A 23212-nucleotide genomic window follows, 5' to 3' on the forward strand; every position below is an offset into this window, starting at 1 on the left:
GATCAGCACAGAGCAAGGTTGCCAACAGTGCCATAATCAACAACAGCGTAGAACTTTCAGAGGGTCAAAATCAGCAGCAGTCAGATTCCAACATTCATTGTATTATGCTGAACACAGTTAAATTCAACTAATTTTGGATAATTTTCTGTTGCTTCTCTCAGCAACTGAGTTGCAGTACGGATGTAGTGTTAGCAGTGGCAGTGCTAGCAGCATAGCAGATGCAACGTTTGAGAGGGAGTTGTAGTACAAATGCAGTAATGGAAGTGGCAGTGTCATAGGAAGTAGTACAGTCGCAGCAGCAACATAGTGTTGATGGCAGGAACAATGCAAAAAGGAGGTGCTTTAGAATCAGAGCAGCATGCGGGTGGACATTGTTGCTAGAGCACTTTCCTCGCTAAGAGGGAGTGTTAGTTTTTGGTAGCATCAAAAGTTCTCTAGCCTTCAAAATTGGTGGGGAGGCTAAGGCACATGAGTTCTAAAGAACCCAGAAATCGTTTTGTGAAATTCCACCTGGATTGTATTTTATTAAAATAATTAATATTTTTAATGGGGCTCCTAAGTCTAAACTTAGGGAAATTAAAATATTAATGGGTATTAATCCAAATATGGGTGAGAATGATCTAGAAGAAGGATCAAGTCATGTTTTAATCTTAGCCATTGATTAGATACTTAATCTCTGTCTTTGAAGACTCAACAGGAAAAGTATAAAATGGACGCTTGGGGTTCATTTGTAAACACACACACAGAGATTGAGGAAATTGATTTTCTGAGGGAGAAGTTATCAGTAGGGAAATCGATTGGGGAGATCTTGCAGCTGATGGGCAGAGAGAATTCGGGATGACTTTCCAGAAAATATAGAACACAGAAGTGGAGAGATCTTGCAGAGAGGCAGCACAGTAGCCGAGAGAGCTGATGCAGAAAAGCTACTTGTCACGTAGAATCCAGAACTGTCAAAACAACCGAAACTGTCGGGAGCTGTAGGAACTGTCGGAAACTGCCAGAATAGCCAGGAGAACTGACACAGAGGTAGCACAGTAGTCGAGAGAGTTGATGCAGAAAAGTTGTCTATCACGCAGAATCTGGAACTATTGAAACTGTCGGGACTGTCAGAACAACTGATGCAGAGGGCAGAGAAGGTGACACAGGGATGATGCAAAGGCAACGCAAAATAGTCGGGGTTAGCCAGTCTTGTGCTAGATCAGCCGGAATTCTGCCAGGTGAAGTGAGGTAAAACTCACTCAGATTTTCCACCAGTATTTCCTCTATAAAGGATTGCTAGATGAGCATCCTAGATTTGTATTCAGATATTTCTCTTGCATAATAATAAAACCCTCAGAACTGATGCACCAATTTTCCCACATTGGGTTTTTCCAGGGACTATTGTGTCCAAAAATAAGTGTGTCCTATGTATCTTGTTCTTTGCTTTGTTTTCTGAGATCAAATATTTAATTAGTGTAGGCTACAGAAGTAATTTTCTTCAGTATTCAAAATAATAACTTGGTTAATGTATATTAAAAATCAAGTAGGTGAAGTAGATTCAGATTTGCTGTAGTAGGGGTTCCTTCGAGTCCAGGATTTTCACAATTGCCAAGTACACAATGATTAGATATCTTATCTCTCTTTCTTGATTTATGGGATGGAAGTTACATCATATGAATGTGAAGATCGCTTTCTTCAATGGTGTGATTGAAGAAGAGGTGTACCTAGAGAAACCTCAAGGTTTTGAGGTTCATGATAGAGAATCTCATGTGTTCATATTAAAGAAGGTCTTGTATGGACTCAAACAAGCTTTAAGAGCTTGGTATTCTAGAATTGATGGATATTTAACGAGACTTGGTTTCTCTAAGAATGTTTTTGATCCAACTTTTTATATCAAGGTTGTGAAAGGTGATTTGGTTATGTTCCTACTATATGTTGATAATTTGTTCCTGACAAGTGTATATCATCTTATTGTTCATTGTAGGAGGGAGTTGGCCTTTGAATTTGACATGAAGGATCTTGGCTTGATGCATTACTTTTTGGGACTAGAAGTCTGGTAAAAACCTGATGAAATCCTTCTTGGGCAAGGAAAATATGTCATCAAGATCCTTCAAAAGTTTGGCATGATGGAATGAAATCTATGGAAACTCCTACAGTGATGAATCTAAGAAAGTTGAAAGATTTTGATTCCAACCTAGTGGATTCATCCATGTAGCGAAAGTTGATTGGATGATTGATGTATTTGGTGAATACTAGGCCAAATATTTTCTTTGCAGTGAACGCCTTGAGCTTGTTCCAGATGGAAATGAGACATGAGCATTGGATTGATGCAAAGCATATATTGAGATATTTGTGTGGTACTTTTTACTATTGTTTGAGATATGCTTTGAGTGGTGAGATATGTCTGCAGGGATATACAGACTCTAGTTGGGCATGGAGTGCAAATGATAGGAAGAGTACATATGTTGTATGTTTTAGTTTGAGATCTATTGTGATATCTTGGATGAGAAGGAAGCAGACCTCTGTCACGCTCAACACTACAGAAGCATAGTATATTGTAGCTTGTTTGGCATGTTGTGAGGGAGTATGGCTTCGTAAGCTACTCTCTGGATTGTTCAACTAGATGTTGGAACCGACTGTGTTGTTCTGTGACAATCAAAGTTGTGTGAAGCTGACAGAAAATATAATGTTTCATGATAAGTTGAAACATATTGATATTAAGTACCACTTCATTCATGATATGGTGCATAAGGGAGCAGTGAGGCTCCAGTATATCTCCATTAATGAGCAGATAACTGACATTCTCACAAATCCTTTGTCTCGGGCGAAGTTTGTATACTTCAGAGACAAGCTTGGACTTGTGGAGAACTCCTCTATCAATGAGAGGGAGCATTGATGTGACATCAACAAGGGCATGGCTTAGATTTTTGGTGATAACTAGAGTGTGGCCCGGACTATTGATGGGTGGACAACATAGGCATGATTGGGACTGTTACTGACAACACGAGCATGGTCTAGATTGTTGGTGAGATAACATGAGGGACAAACATTCTTGAGAGGAATGGTCTCTTAGGCCCGGACACTCATGGAGTGAGTACCTCTTCAGCATCATGGCCTAGAGAGAGGGCTTTGGATTTGGGACATGGGTTTCCCTAGGGTTTGATCATGGATGATGGCAACCGTGAACTAGTCAGAGTACCATCAGATGAGGCGCCCACTAGATCATGGTGACTAGTTGAGTGAGTACCATTGGTTAGGAGTGTTAACCTTGGTTTTGGTACCTATTGATGATTTTGATCTAGGTCAAGGGTGTTGACCTAGAAGATGATGTTATCGGGGAATTGAACCTTTCCTTAGAGATATCATGTATACAGAGAAAATTTGGATAGTCATTATGAATACCTCCCTAGCTAAGAGGGAGCATTGAATTTTGTAGTTATGGTCGGTCTTCATAATATTTCATTTGTACTAGTAATATTGAAAATATAAATTATATTTGTAAAATAAATTTATTTGAATCATGTTCTTCATGCTTGCAAGAAAATGAAAAATATGCATTTGTTTTTATTCAAAAGAAATTTTGTAAGGCATGAGCTTATCAAAGCAGGAAAATCTTAAAATTTGAAATTTGTATTTGCCTCCACAAGTGACCAAGTCGGCCCTCCTTGAGACAAGTCACCCTGCCCATGAGAGACAGCCATTCACATGGTTAGAAGGTTCTAAGTAGCCTATTCGTCTACCTTCAAGGACACACTTAATGATAGTATCATTGCACTAAATAACATATATATCATTGGAATTAATTATCATAGTTTCATAAATAACTAGTACTTATATCTATTGTACTAGAAAAATCAACAGTTTTCTGTTAAAGTGTCAAAATGAAATTTTCAATTTAAATATGATTTCCATAATGGAACCTAAGACTTAATTATGAAATCTACCTTGAAACAATCCATTCAAATTGATTGAACTAACCCAATGTGGTTTTGCCACGATATTGGCATCTATGATAGAATCTTAAATCACTAACGCTACCAATTAAAGTATCACAACAAGACTACTTTACACAACGAAACAATATGTTGAAAACATAACTAGTTACGATCTTCATAATTTGTGTACTCATTTCAATATGTATCCTATGTAACAAACAAGAGAAGAAAAGAAAAAATTATTATTATAAAGCATGGGTTTCATGCTCATTATTGATGATCTTATAGGTAAAAGTGTGTTCTTCATGCTTCTAGGTTTTGTTAAATCTTAGGATTTATTGTCATAAGTCAAAGGAGTCAACATCATGTTTATAAGACCCTTTTGAGCAATTTTTAATTGTAAAAAGAATTATTCTTTAGTCTAGAAATTTCGGGAATCTCCAAAAGTACAAGTCAGCCTTGGAAACAAGTCGACCTAAAGGAGGGAATTTGACCCCTTGAGAAGGCTATATAAAGAAAGCATTTCAACCTCATTTGGCACTCACTCACTCATGAAGCTCGATCTCTCTTTAAAGGTACTAAATCGGGTATGAAATAGGCTGAAGGAACAGAATCAGGTGTGGAACAGGTTGAAGATACAAAACTGGGTGCGAAATAGGGCGAAGGTACAAAACTAGGTGCGGAACATGTTGAAGGTACAGAACTAGGAGTGGAATAGGTTGAAGGTACAAAACTGGGTGCGGAATAGGCCGAAGGTACAAAATTGGGTGTGGAATAGGCCAAAGGTACAAAACTTGGTATGAAACAAGACAAAGGTACAGAACTAGGTGCAGAATAGGTTGAAGGTACAAAACTAGGTGTAGAACAAGTTGTAGGTACAGAATTGGTCGAAGGTGCACAACAAGGTGCAGAACTGAGGTAACAATTGCAAGTTGTATTTAGTTGATGCAGGTTCAAGGAAAGACTTGTTGGAAGGTTTGACCTGGTACTTGGAGAAGGATTTGGTCTAGGGTTTGGGTCTTTGTGTCTTAATTAAAGCAGATTCTAAGAAGAGAAAAGTTTATGTGTTTTCCTCTTGGAGGGCTTTTGTCGTGACTTAGAGCCTAATTTTTGTGTCCTCTATTGTTGTTTTGTTCTTGATATTTGTTTGATGAAAATATCTAACTAAATAACACAAGAAGAATAAATAAGTTCACAAGAAAATATTAAGGTTAAGGAAAATAAGATTTAAATAAGCTACCACTTTCCATTTTCCAACACAATATAAAACAGTAAACCTACTAGTGCACAAAATATACACAACTTTTTACAAATTTAATCAACAACGCAACTTCATTATATTAATAAAATTGATAATACAATTGTCTAAGGCTCCCATACTAGGGATAATGACCCTCATACATCCACTAGTACAAGAATATAAGATACATTGATGGTCTAGCTGATTTAGTGCAGAATCGCAATTGCTTTGTCGTATCTTGTACATTGTGAGTCCTTTGCTTTCGTTCTGTAGCACTTGCCTCTATCAATGCACCATCTCTTTTAGGCCATTGAACTTGGCTCTCCAATATGCCCTCTAGCTTATCATAAGTGCATCTACAACCAACGCATAGGGTCTTCACGCTCACTAGCTGATCCTTCATCCTTCAAGGCCACAACACTTTGATACTTCTTGCCCATTGTTTCTCCTCATCTACTCAGGTATGTATTCCCACTATAGTCTTCCTATATTACTCCAATCAAGACTAAATTAGGGAAGGAGGGTTACCACTTATCACTATCAAACATCTATTCTCCGATAATGAACATGGGCTAGTACAACAATTTCTCCTGGCTGGCCAAACCTTGAGCTCCACTTCTCTTCCTCTTATAATAGCAACCTTAGTCCATCAAGGTGCCACTCTAGGCCACACTTGGTCCACTCTCACGTTTCACTCTAAGAGTGCACAAGTGTCTAATACAACTAGTCCAACCTGGACTACTCATCCACTAGCATCTTCTCAACACAAACACATCAATCAACACATACCTTGCATCCTCAAGGGTTGGTGTACACTCTTGTAGTTTTGCGGCATTGGTTAGGGTTATTGGCAAGTTTCTACAACACTTCTTTTCCACTTCCAAACCTCCTTCAAGGTTGCGGCCTCCATCCTTCAAGCTTTGTCCACACTTCTTTGTTGTTCCGGGCTAGTTCCCACCCCAAATAAGCCTCATGACCTCCCTATTCCAAGAAGTTAAGGCCTAAGACCTACCTGTTCTAATATCTTAGCCTTTCGGCCCCCTATCCGAGGAATATTAGGCCACCGACCTATTGTTAGAGAGAAAAAACACACACAAATACACCCAAACACCATTTCAAACCTCCCTCAAGCATGCAGTTGCCTCTGCTACTAATCTTAGACGTGCAAGAAAAGTAAAAAGACTCCAAACCAGTCCTTAAGGTCCATGTCTAGCCTCCTCCTCCTAGCTATGGTTGCCTCATGTTGGATAATTGGCATTATCTGAATGGTTGGTGGCACCTAGTATGTTGGCATTGATTTCAACCGAACTAGCATTAAGGATAGAAGCAACAAATGCCTGTATTGATGAGCATGTTGTTCAGAGGGAGTCCCATGGTTGTTGCAGTGTTCTATAAAGAATCATCATAGTAGCAGGCTTAGTGGAGAAGCAATAAAAAGATGAATATGATGGTTGGGGAGTCACAGAATTCAGAGGAGATTATGTTTCAAGAGATCAGCTTAATTTCTCTTGAAAGTGGCATAGTTGGAAAGTGCCTGGATCTTTCCAACTGTATGTGGAAGTATGCAAATGGCCCTCTAGATCAAAAGTTATAATCAGCTAAAATCCTTAGTAGCAATTCCTGGAACCCCAAAAATTTTGGAAGCCCGAAATCTTATTTAAAAGTGTTACGAGATTATTGTGATTCGAGGTAGCGGGAATCCCGAAACCCCAGAATCCCGGAGGCTTATTTAAAAGTTTTATGGGATTGTAGTGAGTCAGGGTAGCAAGAAGTTCGGAACCATGAAATCTTTTTAGCTCATAAGCTCAGAGGTCTATTTAAAAAGGGGTTACTGTATGGCATCAACCAGAGGTAGCAAGAAAAGTACCCAAGAGCCCGGAAGCCTAGAAGAAAATCACGGGATAAACATTGAGTCGGGGTAGCAAGAACTTAGCCCGAAACCCCGAAATCTCGTAAGGAATTAAATAAAAAGGATAAAGTGTTGGGATTCTGCAGCAAGTAACAGAGACGGGAGACAAAAAAATTTATGACATTTGACATTCTATCAAATATCGAAAGGAGTGCCTAGGACTTGGTTGTGTGATAGTTTCATGAGTTTTGTGACCAAGGGCCTTTGAGCTATTAATAAAGCAAAACCATTTTGGGAAGTGTACGAAGGGGCTCGGGCCAAAATCAAACGAAAGGTGTCAAGGAGAGTTATAAGGACAAGTGGGTTAGTGCCTAAAAGCCTGTAACCCTTGTGAAATTATATATAAAGGAAAGTTACAGGTACCAGGGCTTCTGGGATCCAAATCATATAGCGATCTATGTTTAAAAATATGGATGAGTCGACAACTCCTTGTGCCACTGTCATGAATGAGTTGGCAGCTCAAGGGCACAATATATAGAGGAAAAATGGATCGATAGTTGAAGTAAATGTGCACAGAGAGGTTGGTGCCATTTGATTAATGGCGACTATAAAGCCTATCTCAAGTTAAAGCAAGCCTCCCATGATAATTTCTTACAAGCCACAAGGAAATAAATGAAGATAATGGCTCTGGGGACACCATATAAGTAAATTTATGGGCTCTGATAGAGTGCTACAACTACTACAGGAAAGACAGCCACACCATCAATACACTCAGATTTTGGTGAAGCAGCTAAGAAGGAATGGGGAGCTTTACTGGAGTGTGCATGATAACTTAGAACCCATTCTCAGTATGGGAGACACCCATATATCCAATTAGTGATTTTATGCGACTGTGATGGTTGAGTGAACAAAGCCCATTTTCATAATTGAATGTGTTTACAGAGGGCAAGAAACCTAATGCAACAATAGTATGGAGTGCCATATGGAAGTACGCTTCTAGAAAGCATGAAGGACTACAGAGACAACATCATTCCTAGTGCAGTAGAGGAACAAAACAGTGGAGTGAAATTGTGCAAAGTGGGGGAATGTAGAATTGTTGTGAGTTGAAGTGTGCAGCGCTATGAGTGTGTAAACTAATGGGTGACTGGTACCAAGTGTTAATGGAGATACAATGTAGCAGAGGGTCGAGACCAGAGGTTGTTGAGTAGTGAAGAGCATAGTTCAAAGGATAATTGCTGAGAAAAAGGAAAGGAGTTGGCATAACAGTAGATTAGGTTTATATTTATAAGCATGTGTATTATTCTTTGTTTTCAGTTTGAAAATTATACGAAACGTAGAACAGTGGGTAGAGAATGTAGTGGCCTACATTCATAAGAGGTTGGTGTATCTTGACAAGTAGAAGCTTTTTATGTAAAGAGGGTTGGGGCCTCTTGTGAGTGGGTTCTCACAAACAAATTGATGTAATTAAGTGTTAAGTCTCTATACTACTAGTGTAACCCTTCATTGTTATTAGTACAACCCCCTTATTATATTGTTTTGCCCATGTAGTCCCCATATTGTTATTATTGTGCCATTACATTATTATTGTTATGTCGGCTCTGATTATGTTATGACCCCTTAGACTCCTATATATAGAAAGGAGGTCTTGTCATTTGTATCATCTAAGAATTGTTCATTTGTGTAATGTAAAGGAGGTTGCCCCCTCAAAGAGGCTAGATTCTAAGGCATTTATCTATCTTTTCTATCTTTTTGTGAGCTGGTTTCATAACATTTCGTATCGGAGCTTTGGATTCTAGGATTTTTCTGCTTCAAACAGGTCATCGTGGAATTTTCGCTGTAACTCTTTTTATGCGATGTTTCATAAGCTAAAAAAAAAACCCATTTGAGGTGAAATCTCGCTGAACCTTGCGTCTAAATTTCAGATCTTGTCTCGCCATATTTATGGAGATATGATCTAAGGAAGTTAGGGTTTTTGCAAGCTCCATAATTTCATCTAAAACAGGTCATCGTGGAATTTTCGCTATAACTATGTTGATACGAAGTTTCAGAAGCTAAAACAAAAACCCATTTGATGAGAAATCGATCTAAACCTTAGGTCGAAATTTCAGATCTTGTCTCACTATATTTGTGCATATATGATATGAGGAAGTTAGGGTTTTGAAAGATGCCCGAATTACATCCTAAACAGGTGACCTAGGGAAAATCATCATAACTATCTCTCTGAGCATCTTATTTAAATTTCGTGAGAAGTTACAGAAAGAGACGGATTATAGTTTTCTGTGTATGATTTACAGATCTGAAGGTCAAAATAGTGACATGTGACACTTAATACAGGTTCGCTCTTCTGAAAAGGTATATAATCAGATCATCTTGGGAGATTGTGCAGAACTCTTTCTTGGAGAATCCAATTTCGACCAGATTGGTAGGATTGGAAAGAGGACGCAGAGGGCTACTGCAGGTCGTGATTTCAGAACTGGAAGATCCGATATTACAAAGTCAATATTGAGCTCCCAAAATCAAGAAAATGCGATATGAGGAAGTTTGATGGCAAGGATCCGGTAAATTGGATACTACAGATGGAGAAATATTTTGATCTACATGGTGTACCACTATTACAAAAGGTACGTATTACATCTAATTATTTAGAACCGAATCAATTTTTATGGTATAAAGGGCTTTGTTCTCGTAAACCACTTGTCACGTGGTCAATTTTCACGGAGGAAATGATAGCACATTATGAGGATACCAAGAGAAACACCTTCTTTAGCCAATTGATAAATCTCAAACAAAAGGGTTCAATGGTAGAGCAAATTGAGGACTTTCAAAAATTGAATATAAGGGTAAATGATATTCTAGAGAAGCAAAAGATAAATAGTTTAATCTATGCCATGGAAGCTAATATCAATGGTATGAAAGCATATTGGAAGAAAGTCATGGAAGATTTGAAGAAAGACATGGAAGGTTTAAAGGAAGGTGGGACAAAGATGCTACAAGAAAGGCCTCCTAATGACGAAAAGGATCAAGAAACGTCAAAAGAAGAGGATATACACCAAGAACCAACCCTAGATAAAGAACAAATGAATCTGACCATATCTTGTAAAGCATTGGCAAGAATTACCATTCCTCAAACTCTCAAGATAGAAGGACGTATCAAGAAGAAAAAGGTTCAAGAAGCGAAAGATCACATCGACAAAGAAGAAATGAATCCGACCATATCTTGTAATGCATTGGCTGGAATTACCACTCCTCAAACTATCAAGATAGAAGGACATATCAAGAAGACAAATGTTCAAAAAGTGAAAAATCACACCGAGCATCAAGAAATGAATCTGACCATATCTTGTAATGCATTGGAAGACTCCTCAAACTCTCAAGATAGAAGGAGATATCGAGAAGAAAAATATTCAAGCAGTGAAAGACCACATCGAGCATCAACAAGAAGTTCTCCAACTTTTAAAGGATAATGCCACTTTGGTGCAAAACCAAATGAAACAATAGGAAGATCAACATCACAGTGAAACAAGTTTTGATGTAGGAGATTGGGTATTTTCACAGCTACATCTCAAGCACGCTATTTATGAGAAGGAAATGTTGGCAATACTACATGCACTTAACAAATGGCGACCTTACCTAATGGGAAGACACTTCAAGGTAAACATGGATCATGATAGTCTTAAATACTTTTTAGAACAAAGATTATCTTTAGAAGAACAGAAAAAATGGGTCACAAATATGTTGGGTTATGTCTTTGAAATCATATACAAAAATGGAAGCAAAATGTTGTTGCAGATGCACTCTCAAGAAAGGATGAGGATGTGGAAGCATTATTTTGTGCTATTTCTATTATCCAACCAGATTGGATAAACGAAGCAAGGGATGAATGGAAGAAGGACGAAGAAGTGTGGCCCCTCATTCAAAAGTTGCAGAAGATCCCAGTTCAAACAATATTTCCAGAACTTGATGAGGAAGAAAAAATCATATTGGAACCTGGATCAGTCACAGAAACAAGAATCCGATAGCTACAAAATCGATCAATTTCAGAGTATCTCATCAAGTGGAAGAACTTACCCGTTTAAGATTCCACATGGGAGGACAAGAATTTATACAGAAGCATCAAGAACTACTCAAGCGTTTAGGACAACACTTTTTAAAGAAGAGGGGCATGTTAGGTCCCTATACTACTAGTGTAACCCCTCATTGTTATTAGTACAACCCCCTTATTATATTGTTGTGCCCATGTAGCCCCCATATTGTTATTATTGTGCCCCATAGAAGCCCACTATTGTTATTATTGTGCCATTACATTATTATTGTTATGTCGGCTCTAATTATATTATGACCCATTAGACTACTATATAGAAAGGAGGTCTTGTCATTTGTATCATCTAAGAATTTTTCATTTGTGTAATGTAAAGGAGGTTGCCCCTTCGAAGAGGCTTATTTCTAAGGCATTGATCTATCTTTTCTATCTTTTTGTGAGCTAGTTTCATAACATTAAGTAGGTGTTTAATTTACATCATAACAACAAACATATTGGTGGTTTTCTCCCTTTGGGTTTCTACGTAAAAAATACATGTGTTGCTCATTTGATAGATTGTGTGTACATGTGAATGGCTTATCTTTCTCTGTATTTATATTGTATTATCAATGATCTCACTCTTTATTTATATTGTATTATCAATGCGCTCACAAGTAATTGGAAGTAGTGAAAAGAAAAAAATATTTGTGCTTAAATCTCTAAGAACCTCACTATTACTAATTCACCCCCCCAACAAGTAATTCTTTCTTCCAACATTTGGTATCAAAGCAAGGTTCCTTCAACCACTAGAAAGAAATCTATTCTCTTTGCAAACATGTAAAGCATAAGGAAAACTAAACAAATCCAATCTATCTTTCTGGAAAGGAAATGAAATTTAAAGGAGATCTATTATATTTTGCGGGAAAGGAAAGTCCTAGATTACTCTTGCAAAAAGTAAATCACACTTTGCATCAAGTAAATTACATAAAAGGAATCTAGAATAATTTTCGAAAATCAACATTCAAGAAGTACGCAATATAAGAGATAAATGGTGGCCTAACCAAACCTTAGCTCAACCAAAGTGGCCTCAGAGTCTTCATAGGCTATAAATATACTTCTACCATGAATTTGGAGTGAAACTAGTCAAGGAAAATCTTGAAAACAAGCTTGGAGTGAAACTAGTCAAGGAAAATCTTGAAAACAAATTGCTACAGAACTACTACAGGAGTGATGGGATTGCTATAGGAGTGACATAACTTGCCGAATGCCCAAGAAAATAAGATTAAAATATGGGAAAAAAACATTTATGATCCAGGATGTCCTAGGACTCTATTCCAAGTGGAACCACTCAAAAATACCCATGTCGACATGTGCTAAAAAATAACCGAAAATTACTACTCTAAAAACTAGAAAGTCAAGCATTAGTGAGATAGTTAACCTATCAAATGCCTAACCTAATCAAGTGAAAATTATATGGGGTAAATTTTGTTGTTAAATTGAATTTTTTTATGCCCCAATCCAAGTTGAATTAACTCAAATGAAGCTCATTAACACGTTCTAAAAAATAACAAAAAATTACTACTATTTTGCTACAAGGGACTTCCAGAAATTCTAGATTTGTGAACTAGTAGACCAATCCAAGTACCTCAATGATGAAGATGACTTTTAAAATTTATTCCAAGGATGTATCATGCTTTTGAATCTGTAAATAAACTTCAAAACAACTCACTTCAATCATTTGACCAATATAACTTACAACAAAAGAAGCATGAATAGTAAATGAAAAAATAAGATATGCAAGAGAAAAAGACATTCAAAGAAAACAAAAAGATTGTACAAGAGGGCTATCAGGCTCTTGGGTTGGACAAGGAAAAATATACTCAGAGGCCTATGAAGGAAACCAAACTTTAGAAGCTAAAAATGGAACCAAACTTCATTATTTGAATCAATCCAATTACATCCCTGCTAGAAATGAAAGTCGAGCTACTAAATAACAAGTTTTCTCCAGAAGAAGACTAAGAAATACGTGCCCCTAGAGGAAAATTTGAATTGGTACTTATACAAAGTGATGAGGAAGCAGTCTCCTTGAAAGGAGGCATTTTCCCCCTCCAAAATCCCTTAAAAAGTGGATCTAGTTCCTAACAATAGGAATTTTCATTAAATGACAAGGAACACATTCCTAGATTTTCTCAATCAATGGAGCTCCAAAAAAATTCAATAATTTCATGATATTTTGTTCATTTATTATCCAATCTTGATCCTCCTATAGTAGGGAGCAAGTCCCTAGACTATCTCCTCCTCCAACTATTCATAATCTACCCAATATTCTCACAATATTCTACAAAAATATATAATATTAGGCACAAATATGCAATTATCTCTAAACCTTCTTAATGAACGTATTAAAGTTAAAAATATGTCATCTAATACAAAAAGAGAGATTTAATGTGTTGAAGGATGATCAGATGGGCCTTAATTTATGTCTAATTTGGAGGCCCATCAGACACAGCATCATACTGGTACCCACTTCCAATCTCCTCCTATGAGTGACACGCCAGTCATTTAGATCGGTACACCCCCTAGGGTTGATCTTCGTACTACAGCCCTTGAGTAGCATAGGCCAAATGTGCACAGGATGTTGACAGTGACATTATACATTTTGAAGAATGTTTTCCTAGATCTACCCATGTCACTAGCATGGGATCACTACTAGTTACTTTTATAGTAGACGATGAGCACATTCTTGTAAAAATAGAAAGGTTATAGATATTTAAGAAGTCTTTAATTGTCCACGGGGTCTTGGATAGATAGTGATTGGGAGCTCTGTTAAGGCACTCCTTGATGTGAAGTCACCGGTTCAATTCCCTGCCCCGATCAAGGTGATATATTGGACATGATTAAGATGTAGTCTTGCCAAGCTTACCAAAAAGAAAGTGTTTTAATTATTATGTACAATCTAATTAAAATTTATGTATAATGTGTGATTATTTTAAACTAATGATAATATTGAGTTTTTGGAAATGATAAATTTTATAAACACTTGAATGACCTAACTTTGGATATCTTTGGGCCCACCATATGCTTAGGGTGGAATGCCCAAATTTCCAAGTTAAAAGATGAGTTCATTGGCAAGTTGGTTGTCCTATTTGGTGATGGTTACTTTAGCAAATCCGAAATCACCTCAAAAGTAGGCAAATATTTAAAATATATACAGGATTGATCTAAGGTTCATCTTGAAAGGAACGCTAAGTATGAGCATCCTCTAATTATTCTAGAGAGGGAGTGGAAGACCCTCATGGATGATGCAAAGGAAAAGTGGGACCAAAAACAAGGAAAGACATCACTTAGCCGAGGAAGGTATGCAACACTTCTAATAATGGAATCGTGATGATTTATCGTCATTGCAACATCTAATTACATACTTGAAACTTTTCAATATAAGATCCTAGATACATTCAAAGCCACAAAATCTATAATAGAAAAACATGGGAAACACAAACTTGGGTCGAGTGGTTACTCCAAACCAGCTGCATGAATTGTAAGTATAAAAAGATCAATTTCATCCAAATAATAAATTGTTAACAATTTTAATTTAATTGCATAAAATAACCCAAATTCATGTTTTTAGGCAAAATTGCAAGGGTTGGAGTTCAACGAATCTCCATCAAAGGAAAACCTCAAGATTGGTTACATGAACAATTGTCAAACCATGGTTGAACATAGAAGAATATTGGGGAAAACACAATCTTCCAGCACTCCCATTGACACACGGGTATATAAAATCAATGAAGAATACTTATAATTTATTGCTTCTACAGTATATTGATTATTATTTCGTGGCATAAATTATTGTGTTTGTTTGTTTTAAGCAGGAAATCAATGAAGAGGCACAACCTAGTGTCAATGGGGTGGCACCCAATGAAGGTGGTCTGTAGCTCAGTGACGGAGGTATTTCATGTGCTATGAAAAATGTAGTAGTTTACAATTAAAAATATTTAATTGCAAATAGTGTATTAATTATAATATTTCTTGTTTAAACTCTAGAGCATGTAGAGGATGAGGTTATACAAGAAGAGGAACATATGACTGCATATGAAACTAATCCGCTTTCCTCCTCTACTGAAGTAGGTAAACAACACTTAAATGTTTTTTATTAATAAAATACTTGTAATAATAATAACAAAAAATATCAATTTAACATTTATTTCTTGTCGCAGATGATAATCCACCCCTCTCTGCCTTAAAGATATCATGAGTACACGAATAGGTCGTCAATGAGAGCTATAGAAGCCAAAAGAATTGAATGGGAAGAAGAGACTGATGAAGTCATTTCTGAATTATTTTAAAAAATGAAGAAAAAAGAAAAAGAAATGATTGTACTAGTTATATCATTAGAAACATCACATACCATATTATGAAAACATATTTTTGATGATAAAATTTATTGAAATGAAGTATTTTTTATGTCTATGATTAATGAATGAATGAATTAATGTTGTAAGTTAATGAATGATTGCTGTATGTTTCTTTATGTAAAAAAACACATGTTTTTTTATGATTTTTTTTTGTTTTGCTAGTGTATATAAATAGATCATAATGTGTCGATTTCAACTATTTTCTAGTAGATAGATTGGGTACTAGGGAATTGAGAGTGATGTGAGGGGGGGTGGGGAGGGAAATAATAGCTTCCACCTTCATGTGGTTGGCCTTGTTCAATAGAGAATAGATTAGGATTTGGATAATCTTGGGTCAAACCTCCCTTGATCCAACAGAAAAACAACAAAGTGAATGTTGAATTCGTTGCTTCTCTGTCAAATCAAGGGACGTTTTCTCCAAGAGTAGACTACTCCGATAAATTATTCTTGAAACCAAAAGGAGCTCGATGAGGTTTCATGCACTAGAAAAATTTTAATTAATATTTAGTCATAAAAATGTTTGTTAATTTATTTTATTATTTTGATCATTATATATCTACCTTTAACTCAATTTATGTAAATTGCAAGTATCTTTATTCTCAATTTATTTCTTGTCATTCAAATTTTGACATCAAATCAGTTGAGATGGAGTTGTACTAGTGCATTTCAAGTATATTGTAGAAATAAAGTCATAAGTTTATTGGTCTGCCATCTAGCTTGTCTAAAATCACTTTGCATATATCAGTTATGATCTGCAAATCAACTTAATTAGTATATTACTTTTGAATTGTCGTTTATTGTTCTTTTCCATTGAAAACCTTGTGAGTAAATGCAATGGGTAAAACCTATGTCAAAGTGGTTAGATGGAAATATACCTTTGCACCTAAAATAAATACTCAAAACCAACTAGTCCCTTTGTGTAAATGATAAGCTAAGGAGCTATAGAATTGACACTATGGTTCTAAGTCAAGCTAGGTTTTTGACTACAAAGTCACGATATAATGGTTATGCAGGGGGTCTAACGATTGACATTATAGGACCTCTCCACATAGATAGATGATAAAAATCCCAAGACAATATATTTCTATGTCGTAATGATTGTGCATGCAATTTAGCCTTGAGAAGCTCATAATCATAAATTGTTAAGTGTGGGGTGAAACAAATCCATTGCACAATATTTTATTTCTAAACACTCTCCATTTAGTGATTCTCTCCACCATCTTCCATCTTAACACGTTGGGCGGTAGGTTTCACCACACAAGACCTACTAAGTACCCTTTCAAGGATATCTAAAATAAAGCCTTTTGAAGGATGAACTTGCTCCATTTCCAATTGAAATATTTTATAATTCTTGTATACATCATCATTTAGCTTTAACTCCATCATGTGCACATGTAGCACACATGAATTTGCACACATAGATGATGTGCAAGGTGTGAATCATACACACCAATAAGTTCTTCACGCATGATAATATAAAATCAATATTGTACACATATTAAGTATCAGATCAATAACAATTTGAATCTTCTCCTTAGCATATTATTATAAATTATCATTAGAAAGGTTAGCAACATCAAGACCAAATGTGTCCCAAATTAGTTTAGTTGTGGATGACCATGAGGCCTATATACAATTTTATCAATTGGTGGAGAAATCCATGTCCATAGCAGATCCAAAAGATATGCCATATCCCCTAACATAAGAGTTATTTGAATTTGTTGATGTTTCTCTTTGCATCCTCAACATATTTCCTCGTGAACTAGGTCCCCTGAATGAAGTTTATGAAATAGTGTGTTAAGATTAAGAGGTTGTTTGTAAATGACTTGTTGGGGCCACATGTTAGGTCTTAATAAGCCTGACATATTGGAATCACCTATTGGGTTGGGTCATTCCTATCCATCCAATTTAGATTGTTGGGTACTCCTCCAAATTGACTTGAATGTAAAGCCATGACTTAACCATAGCCCCACATGTTGACTCCCAATCCAAATGGGCAATAATCATTTCAAATTTATACACTGAGCAACAAAGAGAGTTGCCACATATATTAATATTCTTGTTCAGCAATTTGTTCAGAATCGCAAAATGAAACCCATTTCCATAGAATTAGTTGGTAACTCAACCCACTTGAAAGTGAAATGGCTTGTCATTGTATGTTTAGTGGATCGTAATGCTTCTACTGAAGGACAAGGATCAAAGCCCATATAAAGTACCTGCCTTCCAAGCCAAGCCAGCAGAACGACAAAGCTCACATGCCTCTCTTAGCCTTCCCGCTCCGATGTTATAAGAACCCAAACATCTTCCAATAAGGCTTGTTATTGTTTCTGGTCTTCTGGATGAAGTCTAGTTTGTTCACATGTCAGAGCATCAAAGTCCAAGTGACAAACAAGCGTGGAATTGCTAACCCTTTGATTTCCTCAATAGTCTTTCTGTTTGACGCCAAAACCTTGCTTGTGGAGGTAATAACCAGATACCATCCTTTTTCCTGCTTGTCTGAATCAATAGGTTTCGATGCAAGACCTGAAAGCAATTGGAGAATCCGAAGACACAATTGAGCAGTGACATCCGTTAAAATACCTCATGTTGTGAGGTTGATGGTGACGCAAGGATATATGTAATCAACGCCTTTTCCAAACAAATACTAAAGAAGTGACCATGTTGCAGATCCATAAGAGAACATTGGAGCAGTCTGAGCATCAAACAATCTTCAATAAATCTATCCTTGACAGTATCCTCCTTTCCAACAAGCTTTGATACTCAAGTTTTTTCAAAATGAAACTTTAAATAAACTTTAAAATGTTCCCACATATTTGAGTTGCTCCTCATTTTAGTGACAATTTTCATGATATCATTTTTCGGATATTCCTCCACGACATGTCTATCATTATATTTATAAGTTATTACTACTTAAGTGTAAATCATAAAATCCATGGTCTGTTGTATTGTATGTTTTATGGTGCACATCTTGCTATGACTCAAATTTCTTAGATTTGATTGTAATTCAACCTATTATTATTTGATTGTAACTTGAATGTTCTAGCATTTCTTAAAGAAATACTTGTCTCACATATGAAGCATATATTTATCTAATTCTTTGACCTTAGCGTTGGTTCCTTTGTCCTAGAATCATTATATAGATAGACGAGTTGAACTTATATGGATCTTGGAGTCAGCGTGTCATGCAAGGTGTTGATCAAATTGTGGTATTTTTAATGCCTTAAGGTTTTCCCCCTTCATTTCCATTTTTAATAAAGGGAACTTTCAACAATATATTATATATAGCATTCTGATTTGGCCCTTGAAATTCATACTTTACTTCTTTTGGTATAGGTTAACTAGTGTGATTTCAGAAGTTGTGAATGGAATATTAATTGGTTTAAATCTTGTTCTCTCCAAACATTAATTGCACAATATTCAAACAATTATGAAGTTATGGTATTTGTCAAGGATGATAAGGGAGGCAACATGTTAAGGATTTTTGGTGGATATCAATATAGGAATATCTATTGAAACAAATTCACATATAATGACACAAAAGTATAAAAAGGGAGAATTTAAAAGTACTCTAAAATAATGACCAAAAGTGGTAATGTATCTTCTATGCATCCTTTAAATCATGTAAGGAAGTGTTTGAACTGTCCCTAGGAAGAATTTAACATATTCATTCAATAAAGTGTGAATTGATTCTTTTTGTATTTTTGGATGAGGTTCAAATGAACGTAGATTTTCAATTTATTTATTTTTAATATTCCAAGGATCGTCAGATTTGTGATGCATAATGGTTGGACATCTCTTGTCAGATTTTGCACATATCCATCAAATATCTAACACCACATTGTTGAATATCCCCGGTTGAATTTTTGTACCTATCTGTCGGATTTCCAACTTCATATCAATGGACAACTCTTATTGTAATTTGTACTCTATGACACTCTATCCTCATAAAACGCTCGTCATATTTTGTAAATATTGTTGGGTCTCCAACATCCTATCATCAGACAACTCGCATCATATTTTGTAAATATCATCGGCTCTCTGACACGCTATCATCGAACAAAATTCGTCGGATATTGTAAATGTCATCAGATCTCCAACGTGGTATTGTCAAAAAACTCTTGTCATATTTTGTAATTATTTTATGAATCTCCAACATGGTATCATTGGGCAACATGTTCGCTATCTAACACCAATCTGTCACATTACATTACAGGCTCTTGTCATATTTTTGATAGTATTATGTTGCCTTACAATGTAGATGTCTACAAAGCCTCGTTGGAGATCCAATAGTTTACTTGTCTCCTTTTCATTGGTTATGCAATGAGGGATGTGTGTCAAATACTGTCATCTTTCATCGAATTATTCGACTAAGTTTCATTGACGAGCCTCAGAAACAATGTATGACAAAGTGACGACATAATTCCATCTAATAACCAACGAAACGTCATCATATTTTAGTGCATTATGTAGTACTATTGGTTAACACCAATCCAGATATTTGCTTTTTAATGAGCACCTTGAACTAGTTTATGGTTGATCCAAGGCATGTACAGTGGATGGTAGCAAAGCATGTGATACATGCATTGTACAGTTGGAAGTGGTTTGAGATATGTCTTGGGAGGTGAAGTGAGATTGCAGGAATATACAGATTCAAGCAAGGGAAGAGTATATTACAACCAGTATCACAATTCATGAAGCAGTGAGCTTCAAAAGCTAGAAGGATATGGTCGGGTCACTTCATCGAAGACATGATGCCGAGAGGAGTATTATAGCTCTAGTACATATCCACAAATGAGCATATTGTGCACATACTTAAAGACGAGCTTTGTATGATGCTAAATTTATCCCTCACTATGAGGGAGTGATGAGGTGTTTGTTGGATTGGGCATACTATCTCTTGAAGCTATAAAAGACATTGGCTAGGTCAGAATTTGACTAAGTGTTGTCATGGCTACAACACCCTCCAAAATTTTGGCCTGCGTCCAAATTTCCAAGCCTACTTTGACTTTACATGTTGTCATTACAAGCATTAAGAGTTGTTGCATGTCTTTTTTTCTAAGTATCCTCATACCTTTCACAAGAAAATCAAAGTGTTGTCGTTTAGCATGTGGAGTGTCACATAATGCACAAAAGCTAGTTTTGGTGGTTTCAAGGGGTAACCTTCGTGTAAATGAGTTGTTCTTACCATATAAACATGTATCACACTCATTTCCAAAGTTTCAAGCATTGTTGCACAAGTGTTGTCATGGTCATTGCAAAATGTATCATTGGTGTTGAACTTGGTGTAGGTGGTCGCAAAGTTGTCACATTAAAGAAACGATGTTTTTCATGTGTTTTGAGTTTTTCATGTTGTCTCGTAAAATTATTTAAGTGTGTGATCATGTTCAGATTCATGATTTTACCTACCTTCCTTCCATTGATCTGACACTTAGCCAAATTGGGAAAAATACCTGGTCGGACCACTTGGCCTCTTTCAGCCAGCTTGAACTATGCACTAGGCATTCTCAACCCTCAAGAAGCATCCTTGCCTCTTGAAATTGCATAATGCACAATTTATTCCTCCAATAATTGTGCACTGCGCAATCCTAGTGCTCAATCCTAGCCCCTGAGCTCCCAAACTGTGCAAGCCCCTCCTCCAACCAAGCCTAAACTATACATTGCGTAGTCTCAATCCTCAAGCCTTGGCCTTGAGATATTGAACTTTGAAATGTGCAATCACCTAGCCTCCTTGTCCTTCTAGCACTATGCAGTGAGCAAACTCAGTGCTCAAGACCTCAACCTAGATCCTTGAATCCCCCAATTACACAATCTTCAAGCCCAATCCATCCTTAACTGTGCATTGCACAATATCAAGGCTCAGTCCTGGCCCTTGACTACCTGAATTATGCAATTGCGCAATCCCTGAGCCCATCCCTCATCCTACCACTCAATTCCAGCTTAGTCAGTGGATCATGATGCATCATCTTAGACTAGGGTTTTATTGAACTGATGTCATATTATCACAATTGAATTGCAGATGTAGGTACTCTATCACACTAGAAGACACCTTTGCAGCTGCAAATACAAGTTAATTTTTAGGAGGAAGCAAAGGGGCATCAACTTGCGATAATAACTCAAGATCTAATGACATTGAAGACTCCTCATCTTTAGCCATATGAAGGTGAAAGAAGAGATCATGTTGTGCCTTCAAGAAGGCACAAAGCAAGCAACAATAAAGACTTGCTTGAAAATTTCCATGTCATCATGTAGTCCAGCTCATCAGTATCATGTCATGACATGTCATGAGTCATCATGTGCCACATCATTTGGTGGATTATGTAAATTCTTATTTGAAATGTATTGTAAAGTTCAATTCCAAAGGACATGTATAGAATGTAAAGAGTCATGTAAGAGTTGAAAAGTCATATGGAAGTCAAACAGTCATGAGGGCAGTCTACGAGTCACAAGGGAGGTGAAGGATAGCCCCATTTGTTACATATACACCCTCATTGTACAAGAAAGGGACTTTTCACCTTGGCTTCTCCCATAAAGCATCAGAGAGACAAGTTATTTCTTTTGGGGAGCAAGTAGTGGCCCAAATGCTCCACTATTGGAGCTAGTGGTGTTCGTTGTATACATGTGTATTGGGACTTTTACTTAATATTTGAAGTTTGATGGCCAGCATGTTCTTCATGCATGCATTATGAATATTGTAAGATTGTTTTGTAAATGTTTATGATTCATGTTTTTTTCCACCTGTACTAAAGTAGTTGAACTATTCGATTATTTCAGTGATTATATTATTGAGAATGTGATTTAATGGTTGTAATGATCGTCATATCCTTGTGGACTATTCTGTTGGATGTTAGGCGAATCTTACTTGTTTGTGTGCATCTCTACTAGGGTGGTACTATTACCTCTCTCTTAGAGGCTCACTTCCTTTTCCCTCCATAGTAAAAGAACCCTGACACACCTACAACCAAATATTCACCAGGCACACCTACTTGATTTTCGAAGGCACATATGTGATTCTCTCTCTTGCTGACAGCTAAATCCAAGGCAAACCTTTAAGAAAATGGTAACCGGGACATTTTCTAGATGGGTCTCTTATATCAAATAGTGTGAGATCTAATTGGGACCGCATATCGTGGAGACCCCTTTGAATGTTGGCAGGTCCAACACGTCAACATTTCTAGTGCTAGAAGGAGGGCCACTAGTTTTTTATGGATGATAACTCCACCCATCCACACCATACTTCCTCTGGTCAAGGAAGCAACATTCCCAGCACCTCTCTGACTCATATTCCTGAAATAGGGGGATCTTCTCAGCCTGTGCCTCAAAAAAGTTGTGAAGTTTCTTATGATCACATCTGGGCAATTTGACCCATAACCCGAAAGTTCGAAAAGGTTATCGGATTGGCTCCTAGAGCACATAATCTTCCTTATTTTCTGAATAAGAAGGAAAATACTTGTTTAGTCAATTTAGTGTTTCTAAATTGATGTCATTAATTGTCAACCCGAGGCTCGTAAGCTGATGAAGTGAAGGTGTACTATATGTACTTAAGCAACCTCTTAGATCTTTTTGTCGTTTGGGGGTGTTGTTTGTGGTCAATTTATCTTCCTAAGATGAAATGGAGTTTTTATAAACAGATGAGTGAGTGTGTGTTACAGGTGATTTCTAACTACCTTCTAAACTGCAAAGAAAAAGCTTGAAAGAAATAAATAACTTGAAATGAACTGAAAGCAAAGAACCACTTTCTAATGGCACTAGACACCATTCATGCTGCTGCAAATAAAA

The sequence above is a fragment of the Pinus tabuliformis genome, chromosome 5_2 (assembly GCF_031772625.1).
Source record: "Pinus tabuliformis cultivar Carrire ecotype Pingquan chromosome 5_2, CPIR1, whole genome shotgun sequence".
Lineage (NCBI taxonomy): Eukaryota > Viridiplantae > Streptophyta > Pinopsida > Pinales > Pinaceae > Pinus > Pinus tabuliformis.